This window comes from Calonectris borealis, chromosome 11 (genome assembly GCF_964195595.1).
Source record: "Calonectris borealis chromosome 11, bCalBor7.hap1.2, whole genome shotgun sequence".
Classification (NCBI taxonomy): domain Eukaryota; kingdom Metazoa; phylum Chordata; class Aves; order Procellariiformes; family Procellariidae; genus Calonectris; species Calonectris borealis.
In genome coordinates this window covers 13577819-13590734 of record NC_134322.1, presented here as the reverse complement: position 1 = coordinate 13590734, position 12916 = coordinate 13577819, and the positions used below count along the sequence as shown (strand labels likewise).

The following is a 12916-nucleotide window of genomic DNA, read 5'->3' as shown; positions in this document are numbered from 1 at the left end:
GTCTTGTAAATGAGCAAAATAGCTCTTGAGGTAGCTTTATTTTATAACGAGAGTGACTGCCTGGACTGCTTGCCAGGACAGGCTACATCACAAGTCGAAACAGCCATGCAGCAGACACTCTTTTTGCTTGGAAATAACAAAGCTTTTCTGACCTTGATATTGAGGCATAGTTTTGGATACTTTGGCTGACAGAGCTCTTATCTCTGATAGTGACTTGGCTGGCCAATGCTGAGGTTTACTCCTTGCAAACTTCTAACCAAAACACAAGAAGTTAAACTTTCAGCACATGTGGAAGCATTGAATGAGTTCACTTGCAAGCTTTTATCTCTGCTGCTTAGCCTTTTTCCTTCCTCCATGCCTGTAGTGCCAGAGTCCTTGAATTTCCAGAATAACTACGTTATTTTTTCATGATGCAGATAGCGAGTACCCCAGGTTTTTGTTTGAAACAATGTATTATGGATTTTTTTTATTGTCAACCTTTGAGTAGTATAATGCGTTGCATTTCTTTATGGTTCTTATGCTAAATACTTTGAAAAATACACTGTATGCCAGACCAAACAGATTGTCTGGCACCATATTTTTCCTCAGGCAGTAACCCAGCACTTGGCACAGGAAAGAAAAACCAAGCAAATGGACAGGTCTGTTATGCACAGGGGGAGTAGAAGGATTCCTTCAAAGTTGTTTTGCATGTTTTTGACTTTAAGTCATAATATATGAGAGGTGATTGTACCTGAGAAGGAAGATGTTATTCTATGAATGAGAACTCACAAAACCACAGAAAGATACTGCTTGTATCTGCACAGTAATTTATTAATAAAACACCTTCTTAACCCTGCTCTGGCAATACTTAAGAATAGGTTTGCTTTGTTCCTTCCTGCAACAATATTTCAAAATTGAAGGATGTATTTACTTAATAGGAGGCTTTTTGTTACTGTTTACTTTCAGCAAGTGCTTTCTTGTTTATCTTGTGCTTTGGTCTTACATTGCGGAAGAAAGTACAGCTTACTTTGTAGTAACTGTCAGTGCTATAATTATATTAAACTAAGCCAAGAATGTGATAGGTGCTTTCTAGATAGTAAGAAGATTGGTATTTATGGTCGAAGTAGAAAATGTATAGAGTACAGGCAAAACCCTGGGGAAGGGGGCAAGCAGTGGCTCAAAACCTTGCAGGTGCATGCAATGTTCCAGTATTTCAGATGATTGCTATGCAAGGCTTCCGGTATTGTTGTGATCTAAAATGACCATGACACAATATGCCAGGTGACCTTTTAGAAACATGCGTGCTATTCCAATAGCTAGCAGTACACCTCTTACGAGAGCGTCCATGTGCATGTCGCATCTTGTATGCATTCAACTGTTGTACTGTCTTGCATCTTGTGAAAAATGTTTTTGTAATCACAAGCATTTTTTTATTATGTAATGGTATTAGTTTCACTAATGTACTGTTGCACACTGATGATGTTTGTTCAGTACAAGTAAAAATGCTAGCCTTAAATTTCTTTGAGTACTATTCGTTACCACAATAACAGCATGCCTGCATGTATATGTAGATACTTCTATTAGTTTCAGTTCCTTTCACTATATGAGCTTACAGCATTATAGAAGGAAATAACTACACTTAGGGCATATAGTTTCACTTTTTTGTTGCTTTTTCTCTGGATCTGGATGAACTTCATCTTTGCACTCCATTGCCACAGATAGGCTCTGATGTTCGTTGCTTTTTGTTGTTTTTTTCATCTCCAAGACATTCTGGTGTGTCTGTACAGTAGTTTCTCTGCCTCATATTCCCTATGAAGAGAAGTATGTAGGTGGTTATGCGTTTGGGTGGTATGAAATAAACACACCTATATGTACAAACATGTACCTATGACTACTATATCTGTAAGTTAAGCCCTGCCAGAGTTCAAGGTGCTGATATGTTTGCACAGTGTACTTTGCAAGCATGAGTCTCCCGCTTTTATTTTCTGAAAATCAGCCCTGAGTTTTGATCTTGTTCAATTCTTAGTTATTCACAGCTAAAGCTTATCTTTGTATTGACAGAGAAATGGAGGTGGGTTTCTATGTTTTCAAAATATACAGATTGTAATGGGTTGGGTTTTAGGTTCTAAATTACTCCAGTTTCATAATTTTACAATTTTTTAGTAAAAGAATAAAATATTTTTTGCTGTGATATGGTATCCAATACATCAGTGTGTACCTTGCTGTTAGATATATAATTTTCATATCCTGGATCATGCTCTCATGTAGATAAAAAGGCACTGTATTAAATTTGAATCATTTTTATACTCTTGAACTGATCTGAAGCAGTCTTATTTTTAGTCAAAGTGGCTCCTCAAGCTTTTAAAACAAACAACTGCCATTTCTTGTATTAAGAAGTTCTTTGCCTCATTTCAACAAGTATGATCCAAGCAGACTTTCAGGGTTTGCATTTCTAATGCTTTTTTTTTATTGTAAAAGCCAACTGGACCATGAAAAATTCACCTTAAAAATATTTCACCTGAACTGCTCATCCTGCTCGTACCCATTGCATTTTTTTAAGAATTGTCTGTGAGGTAAATCGCTCCTAATAAAAACTCTGCCAAGTAAGTTTTGATAGTAAGTAGTCACTGAACAGACTGAAGAAGTTTAGAAGTGGAAGGAAGCTAGAGTGCCCATTGTGCATGAAAGAAGCTTTCACTATTCTCGCTCATTTTGTCTTCAAATCTTCTATAGGTAATTTTCCTTTCCTTGCAGCTGGTTGAGGTATGTGTCTGATCAGAGGGATTTGTTGGTTCTGGTTGTTACTTTTATGGCGGAGGGGGGACAGGAATGGGGCAAAAAAGCTTTTAAAATCAAATAGTGGGAGGAAAGAGACTTATAATAAGGAAGTGCTTTTGCGACAAAGTAGAGGGATGTGCACAGGCTGCCTGACCTGGCAGTAATTGTGAATCTTAACAGCTGGGAAGGCATCTGCCAGCAGAGGGCCCTTTAGATTACTGATCTTTAAGTCTTACTATAAAGCACTGTGAGAAAATTCTAGGTTCTTTTCTTGCAAAAGGTGGTATGATGAATGATGACAGGGTCCACAGCAAAGAAAAAAGTCCATATATGTAAAGAACAACTGTGTTGACCCCTTTTCTTCCAGTTAGAGCTTTGTACTTAATGAGTGTGTCAGTAGAAGAGCAAATAATGTATCATATTATAGAATTGGAGCTGAAAATTTCTGATAATTTTGAGAAGGAACTCATAAAACTGCCTGAAAACTCTTGAAGGACCATTCTTGAGTGCTGGAATTCTTTCCTCTGTAGTGGTTCATCTGTCAGGAGGGACATGGAGGGGGGGGAAATCTGCTACTTGTTATAAATCCCCAAACGATAGTGACCAATATTAGCAGCATCTGAAGCAACTGGCCTAGGTTTTACTAAGCAGTTTAGAAAAATAAAATTTTAAATAGACTGATTTCACACAAGAATAAATCTATTGGCTTATATAAGACCAGTAAGTCTTTATTTTTCCAGATAAAATGTTGTAGCCTTCCTCTCCTTCTAGAAGCTGGTTCTACATATTGCCTGTTTTCACTTGATTAAGATTGACAGTTTCATGCAGACTGTAAAGGTTCAGCCTTCTACATGTAAGTATGTACATAGCTTTTGTTGTGCATGTCACAACTAGAAGGCTAATGTCTAGATAGGTAAGTCGTGGTTTTCTCATATTTGTTCTGTGCGTGCTGCCTGAACGTCCAGGAGGACAGGGGCTCATGGTGTCTGCACTGGTGTTTTAGTCTGTATCAGGGGTATGCTTTGATAGCAAACCTTCAGATTATTCCCATTCCCATGCTTCATTACGTATCACAGAGCAATCTCAGAACATGCAAACTGGGACTTTTTGGATGAAAATAAATCAGGTAATGTACTCCAAAGCTGTGTCTCATGCACACCAGCTTTTAATGGAGATTCAAATGACAAAACCATTTTAGATCTATATTGAAGTGAACTCCCTTGAAACGTGTATAGTGTAGGGAGTGGATCATCACCAGCTGTTTTGTTTCACAGATCTACTCCCATTGTACGACGGTGTTTGCCAATGTTGATATAGCCTAAAAGGAACACAGTACCTTTTGACAAATAAAATAGTTGTTTTTAATTAGTTATAGGCACATAACTATCTTGCGTTATTGGGATTATAGCATTTAACATAGGATGAGAACTGTCTCTGACTCTTGACTACATCTCTTTAATAGAGCTTGTGCCAACTATTTTAATATTGCCTTCAAATTGTGGATTTTATTGCAAAGTCAGAAATTCTTTTCCCAGCTGTTGAATAAGAAGACTTTTTTAAACTTGAGAGTGCTTACCATTCCTTGTAAACTGAGCTGTACAATTATTCTGTAAGCATCAGATTGCATGATTATTTAGCATCACCCTGGAAATTGCTCCCTGGTATTCTGTGGTCTCTTCTAATGCTGTAATTCTCTCAGGATGCAATGGGGATGTCACTGAGAGATTTCCATCACAATTTATTGGTCATCTGGTATTGTGTTACTCTTGTTGTGACATTCTTTGTTTTTGATTATAATATTTTTTTCTTAGTCATTTTTCACTTGCTCTGAATCTGTGCTTTAGTGATCTGATCCTTTGCTCCAGATGACATTGTCTTATTATAGATGGTTTCATTTGCAATTACAATGTGCAGAGCAGCCCTTTTAAAGTTAGGTGTTTATATTACTCTGCTTTTGAAAGCACTCTGGCTTGTTTAGGTCTGTTTCCTACTTTTAATTCAATCCTCTGCAACTCAAAAGAAAGATAATTGTGGTAAAATGTGAACGTTAAGGAATGAATACACTGCATATAGTTACCTTTTTCAGTCATTTCTAGAGTTCGAGTCAGTGGGCTAGAATTTGTGTAGTTGTAGAAGTCTGTCACATCTAATTACTATGGAAATGTATTCTAGCAACATTGAATGATTATTACAGCCTTGTAGAATAATCCTGTACCACTTGGTTACTATGAAATCTAATCTAAATGGCACTTATAAATTTATCTGTTGTTTAGGTTGGAGGAGGATGAAGAGGGAAGGAAGAGGTGACAGCTTTCAACAGAAGCTTGGAAGTGGGAATTTAATAATGATCATCCTGGCAATCTAAAGGGGGTCTTGACAAGTAAAGGAGGAGGTGGGAGCCTAACATTGTGTCAGAGGGCAAGTGAGACAGAAATGCAGAACATATCCATGATTTTGTGGTGTTGAAAGAATATGTCTGTACTGTGAGATAAGAAAGATCGTTACATTTGATGCCTCTATTATTGGAATTGTGCTTTTCTTAATTTTAGTGAGCCTTCTTATGACAGTGTTACCTTGTTTCACAGCTGAATAGGATCCATCCCTAGAGCATGTCTCTCTGAGTTTTAAAGTTCTGTCAGCTGCCTTCAGTATCACTTCTAAAATGCTACTGCATATTTGTTACATGTTAGTGGTGGCCACCAGCAGCTCATACACAACTGTAAACAATACTTGGCTTTTCTTATCTGCCTCAGTGGCCACAAAACTCGATTTCTTGTCACCCCTCCTACTCGAAGTGTACCGTAAGTTTGCAAGGTGCAGAGAAGGTTTGAGCTGCAGTACTGTTGTAAATGCTGACATTCCTGTTTGGAGTCTGTTTGGTCAATTAGTTTTCTGAGCACCAGCTAGTTCTAGCATGTCTTTGGGACTTAACTGGTCAATGCAGACTGAACCCATTAACAGGGAAACAAATGCATTCAAAATATATTCTATAAATGTAAGACTCTATTTGAATATTACTGTTTGTTTGGATAACTGCAGTAAAGGCAATGCCTCTTTTCTGTGCCTTTACATGGTGATTGCAACCTTCATTTTGTGAACTTACCATCTTTGTGCCTGTCATTCCAGATCATCTACTGAGATATCTTTTGGGTTAAATCAGAAGTTGTTACATATCAAGCAGGGAGTCATTTACACACACATTTAGGTATGATGGAGGAGCCATTTGAAGCCACTGTAACAAGCTTGGAGCTGTAATTTCTGCAAGGTGATAGTGAAATAGGTATCCTACAGGCTGCTCTTCTCCTTGTGATTTATGTAAATGATTTTTCTGTTACAATGGAGCTGTAAATCCTGCCTTCAAACATTCCAAAGAAGTTCCTGGATCCTTTTAGTGATCCTTAATGCCAAAGATCTGATGTTACTGACATATAACCAAGTACTGGCCAAGATGATAAGTTACTGCTGAAATGGGTAAATGAGCTTTTTATGTTGCTATTGATCATGGAGCTTAGTGAACTTCCAAAATAAAGTGTTTATAATATGTTGTCAGGTTGGTTTGGATGTTGCCTTTGGGACTAGCCAGTGAAAGTTCTGATATTCTGAAAGTCTTGATTCAAATGTATCCTTCTAGAAATTGCTAGTTACTTTAGATGTCTAAATTGATCTTCAGAGGATGAATATTCACATCCTGAAAAATCACTTCCCACTAGAGTGTTAAGCCTTCACAATAACTAACCAGTTGTAAAACCACAATTGCCTGTAGTGAGCAAGACTTGGAGTGATAACCTGCTCTGTATCACTAAAAATGTGGTAGTCATCTCTCTCCTTTCTGGCCAGTGTTCACACTATTTTCTTGTAGCTATTTATACAACATGGATGTGTGAGGCAAGGTACGCTATGTGCTTCCCAAATGACTGTACAATAAGGGTTTCTGCTTTCTGAACAATCTGTAATTATATGGTGATTATTCTTTCAGAAGAATAATGATCTGAAATTAGAATTTGGACTATGTCCTCTTCTGAGGTTTTAATTGCCGTCTGATGTATGATTTGGAAAAACAACTTGCCAGTTTTAGTACCTTTCACAAAAGGTCTCATTGTTGCTTAGGAACCAACCTAATGTCCATGAAAAGTACTATCCACATTACATGGTAAAAGGGTTTAATCTGAAACATATGTCTCCTGAAGCAGAATAGGTATGTCAGTGCTTGTAAGCCACCAAAAAGAGCTATGGAGATATGCAAACTTCTGCAGTATTGGTAAGAATATATTTTAGTGCCTGCCTACCTCAAAGTTTCTTTAGAACACCATAAGCTCTATTTAACTCAAAACTAACCAGAAAATGAGTTGTGGATAGACAACTGATATTTCTCTCTAACACGCTTTTTATCGGACTTCCTTGTTATGACTATGGCAAAGCAGACCTATATGAGGAGGGTTTTTTTAATGTAGCTACTATCGGTTTGCTGTTACTACTGGGTGGGTGGTTTTGTTTCTAATTTGGCAGATAGAAGGCAGCGTGCTCTGCCATAATTATGTCTCTGCTGTAGTACTTTTATTACTAGCAAATACTCTGACCAGCTTAAGCAAAAGGTTAGTTGACACAGAAGGGACCACTCTGTAAGAAACGTAAATTAGTTTTTTGACTTTTTTTCTGGCTATAAATAACCAGTATTCTATCAAAGTATGTAAATTAATCCTGAAGAAAATTTATCGGGGTATTTGAAAAAACAAGACTAAGGAAGAATGCATGACTATTCTCAAACCATTCTTCCGGCAAATGATTTATTAATCAGAAATAATTATTAACTAAGATGTAGTAGCTTAAAGAAAGATAGCACTTTTCCACAGCAAGCACCAACTGAGAGAGATCAAGCTATGATAGAATAAACAAATTCTCTGGGTCAGTTCCAGACTTGTTCTACCTGATGACCCTTTTTTAACCTCACTCATATTCCATTTTTTTCCCTGCTGTAACAATGATACTTGGAAATGTTGGTTTGTCCAAATTCACTCACTTTCCAACTAATTTTACATTGCTATACATCATCAACAGTTGGCAGTGTCCATTCCATGCTATGGATTCTACCTTAACTCATGGTACACATCTTTACATGAAAGGTAGTGAACGGAACAAAAGCCACTCTAGAGTAGATAGAATGAAATCAGAGACCACAGAAACACTGAACAGGTTTGGTTTTTTAATCAGTGGAGCCTATATCTGTAAAACCTAAAAAGTTTTAGTATTTCTTGGTGTAATATAAACAGTTTCAAAGGTTGAATGAAGTGAACACTTTCTAAGGATGACTATTCTGCAAGAACATTGTGCCTTTTTTTTAAAAAAAACTTTGTAGGATACTTACAAAATATAAAACACATTATTGTTATTTTAATACAAAGAATTTGGTTTAAGACCTGCAGATTTTCTACTAAAAAAAAGAGAAAATCTCTATTTATATAGTGACAACATATAATTTACACAAAGTTAATTGCAGTAACTCAGTTCAAAGCAGCTCCAGAAGGCATACTTCCCCCTCAAAAACAAAATAAAAACCATTTTTGTAATCTCCTACTCACACTGTTTGAAGAAAAATGCTAGAATATGAATTAAAAATTTACCTGTGTCCTCTTGTTACTTCTCGATTTTTACCGGTGAAGAGTGCTATCTTTGTTACTGATGTGCTCCTTTTGAAGATCTGAATAGGTTTTCTGGTGATCACTCTCTGTGGCATCTTTTATGCAGGTGCTTCTTGTTGCTAAGAGATCAGTTGCTTAGAGATGGAAGTTTGTTTTTTGTAATAGATCAGGGGCCATTGCTATTGAAAAGAAAATTTTGTAATTTTACCTTTACAGCTCAATGTATCTGCTGCAAAATAGCCAATGGTAGAGATACACATGCCTAATGCTGATTAGAATTGTAACTGGAGAGTAAAACGGAAAAGTAAACAAAGTTTATAATTATGTTTGATGGCTCTGAATATCAAGGAAAGAGATTTGTCATTTAACTGAAGGTGCAACTAGCAGAAATTATATTAATTCTTTGCCTAGCATATCTAAATGTATTTTTAATTTCCAACAGAAATTAAGAAAAGTCCGAAAGTTTTATTCTAAAATTGAGATGCACAAAGTTGTCGATAACCTTTTGTAAGATACAATCCTGCACTGATATTGGAAAGGTCTTACTGGCTATCCCATATATTTTTGTATATACTGTTTCCTTTATATTCCCAATTGGTTTGATAACACTTCAGAATTACTATGCAAACTAAAGGCTGGTTTCTCTGCTTTGTGATGCTTCTTTTTTGCTGTGGCCTTGGGCACCTTGAACAAACTTAACTTAGGAAAATCCAAATGTTTTCAAGAACTGCATTAAGCAATTACAGAAAACAGTAAAATAATGACCAAAGGTCTATAAGAAAAGGTGATGATGTTATTAAAAGATGAGACTAACACAGAAGTATGAATGAGGTACTTGTACCTGTTACTTACTGTTTTGAAACACCAACAGAAGTCCAAATTTTTTCCATTTCTGCTGTGGGAAATCCTTAGCTGACTCAGCTGCCTCTTCTATAAATTTACCCCTATGAGTCCACATAGACTGTTTTGTGAAATAGGTCAAAATAATTTTTTTTTGCTTAGTGCTCTCAAGTTTAGAAAAATCCAGTCACTCAAGTCTGTTTTCAGCAAGGCCGTGTTATGTCTTCTGGCAGTAAGACACTATGCATCCTTGTCTTTCACTGTCAGGCCACAAATGTAAAAGATTCCCGTAAAATGTTTTCATTCTTCTTTTTCTGAATTCACTCAAGGCTTTAGCATTAGCATTTAAAAGGAATAAATAAAACAAATTAGAACACTTTTAATAAGAAAACCCATCTAATGGGTAAAAGGGTCTTATATCTAAAGGACCATGATCTCACTTGGAACAAAAGGTATTTAAGAGTTACATACAATAGTTCTAGTGATGGAATATTTTTAACCTTGGATGGAAAAGAACTAGAATTTTACTGAATGTGAAATCTCTTTTGAGAAGCCCTTCTTTAAGTAAGTAAATAAATAAATAACGCAGACAGTTTGGGGAGAATAAGGATTGAATTCATGCGGAAATGCTTCCGGCATTACTGCAACCTCATTGAAGATACACAGCTTACACAACCAGAAGCCAACGTAATTTCAATCTGAGAGCTGAACTGTTGTTCTTTTTCCATGTGCACACACTCTTCCATATCTATTTATTATGCAGAGACTTGTTTACAGTGCAAGCGGAAGTGGGCAGAACTTTAGTGAACAATTCTATTGTGCCCTGTGTTTAGAGCTGGTCACAATAATGGTTAAAACCTGTTGCATGGTATCTGATGTTCTGAAAGTGTTAAAATTACTTTGTTTTATTTCAAAAAGAGATGATAGCTGGTTTTAGTTTTTAAACCTACCTAAACATTTTAGGGGAAGTCATGCATTAATATTTTTTGTTTTAACAAGCCAGCTGTATGTTTTTGCTGCTTATAGACTAGGGATATTTACGTTCTGGAGGAGCTAGATTTTGAGGCCGGTTTTGGTCCATTTTGTGGTGTATTTCTTATAGATTGTTAATGTGGACAAACTAATGTGAGTGATCAGTTCTGAAGCAGATGGATAATTGTTCCATGGATATCAAATTAAGAAAGCTTTATGTATAAGAAAGTTACCATAAAAAGTTTCCAGCTCTTTCCCATGACTTGAAACTGGTTTATTGCATTTAGTTTGCTTTGGTTTCAGCTGCTGAGAAGAATAACAGCTTATGTTGCACTTTGCTTGCTAGTTTTCTCGTTGTGTTTTTCTTCGAGTTCCCCACATATTTTTATCAAAAGTCAAACTAAGTATTTGTTGCTACTGCAAACACATCATTGCTTTTGTGTTCTGTCTAGGATATAAAGGGAAGTTATGCTACCTCAAACCCTTGTGTGGTTGCAGCTGTCACCCACTGACTTTGGAGATGGTATATTGTTTTGTAGGTGTTGGGTCAGGCTGTAGTATTAGAGAGTAGCACAGCTATTGGAAAAAAGAGCTCTGGGAGGCATTACTTTCATTATTGCTGAATTGCAATTAAAACAAATATTAGCTTAATTTGGAAGCACCTATATCCTTAGATATTCTTTATTATATGTGCAAATGGTAAGAATAAACTACTTAACTACTCATATTATTTTTAAAAGCCTCAGAATGAGGAGTTTGGTAACATAAGAAGTTAATGCAAGGAATGTGAAACCAATACAATTTCTTTCTTTGTCAGCATGTGTCGCTTGAGGTTTAGGGGAGTCCAAGAATGATCTGGCCAGATTCCCACACAAACACATTTTGATTCCTTGCTCCACGATCATTTATTTAATCAAAAGTACTGATTTCTAAAAATGAAAAATCTGATAAAGTTTTTGTTGGGGCTCCTTCTATTGCCAGTGCGATGTATCTACTTATTGATATAGAGAATTTGTGCATGAATCATAATTCAGGGGAAAGAAGCCAGTTGAATTGGTCATGAAGAAGTCACAAAAGGGGTTAAATAACGTGAAAATACTTGTTTACAGTTAAACTAGGTTTTTCAAGACAATTCTGTGGCATACATCTTTAAATCAAATGTTATTTCCATATACCAGAGAAAATGTATTTAAGTTCTTTCATGCCAAAGAATTCCCGGAACTTTGTATAATGCAACCAGAATGATTGGACTTGTTGTTCACTACAAAGATCTATGGTTGAATACTACAAATTCTTCAGAGCCTGAGTAGGCATTCACTGAATTAACAAAGTTCTTTTTTATACCATTAAAAATAAAGCAAGTTTTTTCTCCCTAAATATTTTACAATAGACTTTTGAGGAAAAAGGATGTAAAATGCTCTTCATAGTTGAGCAGAAGGGTACGCAACCCTGTAGGGACCCTGTGGCTCATACAATAAAATTGATTAGAGTTCTGTTTTAGTAATAAGGGCTTGAATCTGATCTAGTAACTACGTAGAAAGAAAATAACTTCAATTAAATCAGTGGAAATGAAATTACTAATATAAGAATCAGTATTGTGAAACTAGTAGGATGGGATCAGACTCAGATCTTAATTCTTTTTATGTCCTGATGGTTTCACTGCAGTCATTAGGGTATGAGATAAATGCTCACTGTACCCCAAGGACGGATAGCTGCTGGTAAATCTGTCCCTAATACACTCCAGGTTGTTTTAGGATAAAAGGAAACAAAGACATCCGTATGAACATAGACTGTCAGCACAAGGTCACACTAAAGATCCATCTAGCTCAGTGCTCCATCTCACATACTGGCCAAAACCAGATGCCAAGTGGAGAGTATAAGCATTGGGCGAATCTATCTATCTATCTATACGCACTTTCCTCTCCCTGCCTTCCCTCCACTATTTAAGGATAAAGGAATTCAAAGTGACAGTCTTAACCATCCCTGTGTTTGCAATAATGGCTACCTGCCTTTTCTAGGAACTTCAAGAAAAACATTGCAGTAATGCAACCAAGCATTTTACTCCTACCTTTTGTCTTAACTTCCCATATGTACTATTCTCCTGTTATCCTAAACAAGTCAGTTGTCAAGTACTAAGAGAGCTGAGACTACTGCAAGCATCTGTATTCAAACGCTTCCTGTGCTACTTTATAATTTAGAAGTGTATATCAGCCATGGGAATAGCTAATGTTAAATCTGTCAGGTTCTCTCACTGGCGAGCAAAATTGTTCAACAAAACATATGCTGGATGTGTCAAAGCTTATAATTCCCTTAAAAGTGTACTGGGTGAAGTGCTTGCAATTTTTGTTTGTTTTGATTCTGTTTCAGGCCACTGTTAAAGTAGTAAGTACTACTAAAGTGCAAAGTACAACAGGCAATCTGCTTTTAGCCATTGTCTTCCATTTCCAGTCAAGACTTGCAGCGCTGCCTTGGTAGGTGCCTGAGTGCTGCTTCTAAGCAGCTCCTTCATTTGGCCGGCATCCACTGCACTCTGAAACCTGTTTATATCTCTTCCATCAGTGTTTCTGTGAGTTACTCTTTCATCCTTTAAAATAACATATCTATTCATTGCATAAATTCCCCCTTTCAAAGAAGAGTGGGTACATATGCAGGTGTATTTTGAGGGAGTTAGTAGCACACAATATTTAGAAATCTCTCATTTCACATTTTGT

The 12916-nt window shown here is 36.5% G+C and overlaps 1 protein-coding gene across 1 annotated transcript in view; it reads left to right on the top strand.

The window, feature by feature from the left end:
* GLDN (gliomedin) overlaps nt 1-12916 on the top strand; it is a 133694-nt gene that overhangs the window by 80781 nt on the left and 39997 nt on the right. The window lies entirely within an intron of this gene.